Source organism: Hevea brasiliensis, chromosome 2 (genome assembly GCF_030052815.1).
Source record: "Hevea brasiliensis isolate MT/VB/25A 57/8 chromosome 2, ASM3005281v1, whole genome shotgun sequence".
In the NCBI taxonomy this organism is placed as follows: domain Eukaryota; kingdom Viridiplantae; phylum Streptophyta; class Magnoliopsida; order Malpighiales; family Euphorbiaceae; genus Hevea; species Hevea brasiliensis.
In genome coordinates this window covers 125,174,574-125,176,134 of record NC_079494.1, presented here as the reverse complement: position 1 = coordinate 125,176,134, position 1,561 = coordinate 125,174,574, and the positions used below count along the sequence as shown (strand labels likewise).

At 32.2% G+C, this 1,561-nt stretch overlaps 1 non-coding gene across 1 annotated transcript; it reads right to left on the bottom strand.

Moving 5' to 3' along the window:
• Nucleotides 1-1,212: 1,212 nt before the first annotated feature.
• Nucleotides 1,213-1,319, bottom strand: LOC131178226 (small nucleolar RNA R71). The gene has a single exon (XR_009147359.1). It is a non-coding gene; the product is annotated as a small nucleolar RNA R71 (small nucleolar RNA).
• Nucleotides 1,320-1,561: the final 242 nt, after the last annotated feature.

Genomic DNA, 1,561 nt, shown 5'->3' with positions numbered 1-1,561 from the left:
AATCCTTAATAGATGGACTGAAAAGTGAATATTAGGGATAGATAATCTTGCAATAAACTTAGTTTTCTTGGTGTTAGAGATAAGCTAAGAGAATTAAGGGGACTCTCCAAAATCAATTAAAGCATTAATTGGGTTTTTGTTAGGTTTAAAATACCGTGAAAACAGGGTTTGATTTAATAAAAACCAACTTTGAAATGCTTGAAAAAGGTTTCAAAAATTTAAGAATTGATTTCCCTCAAAATTGCAATTCACATGTGTTTGGCTAAATTAGGGATGAACCAAATACAAACAATATTGAAAATCCAATCTCTAGAATCACTTTAATTTTTATTGAATTTAGATTTAATTCCTCTCAAATTTCATAAATAGAAATTTCAAATTAATTTTTGGTAATCTAGTTTAATTAATTTTAGTTAATTGTTTGATTTAGTTTTAATTCCTCAAATACCAATTTTAATTCCAAATTTCATTTTACATCTTTAAATTTTCTCATTCTAATTAGCTTATACTTTTATTTCCAATTTAAGCACAATTCCCTGTGGGATCGATATCATTTTTTTAAAACTATACTACTGTGACCCATGCACTTGCGAACCACACTGTATTAAGTTTTTGGCGCCGTTGCCGGGGAATTATTTGTTTTTAAGTTGGATTTTAATTGTTTTAAGCTAATTAGAATTTTTATTTTCTTTTATTTTCACTACTACTCCTTGTGTTTTTCAGGTACTTTTCTTGTTTATGAGACGATCGAAAAGCACAAGTGATACTGAATTGTTGTTCAATCCTGAAATTGAAAAATTCTGCCGAGCCAACAAAAAGGAATACAAGAGAAGAAAGGAAGCAGAAAAAGAAGAACAACAAAGATTTGAGCAAGAGGAGACGATTAAAAATATGGAGAATCAAAATAGAGCTATTTGTGAAAACAATGGAGGAAATGAGCAAAATAGGCAAAATGAAGTGGTTAATCAAAATAATCCTCAAAGAAGATCCATATTGGATTATGCTTTTCCTAGATGTGCAGATGTGAGAGATAACAGACCTATCATTGGAGCTAATCAATTTGAGTTAAAGACTAGTCTCATTCAAATGGTTCAGAATTCACAATTTGGAGCATTGGAGTGGTATGACTCACTTCCACAAGCTACTATAGCTACTTGGGAGCAGTTATCTCAAGCTTTTCTATCTCACTTTTTCCCACCTGGGAAGACTACTCATTTGAGGAATTTGATGGTAGCTTTTAAGCCAAGAGATGATGAAACTTTGAATGAATCTTGGATGAGATTTAAGGAGCTTGAAAGGCAATGTCCTCATCATGAAATACCCAAATGGATGATTGTTCAGAATTTCTACACCAGAGTTACTCCAGCCATAAGAAACACAATTGATTCACAAGCAGGAGGAGATTTCATGAGAATGACAAGTGAAGAATGCTATGATTTATTAGAGAAGATTGCTCATAATACCCATTTGTGGGGAAATCCTAGAGCACTTGAGCCAAAGAAGGCTGGGATTTATGAAATTGACTCAGTTAGCTACATGAATGCAAGATTTGATCAGTTGA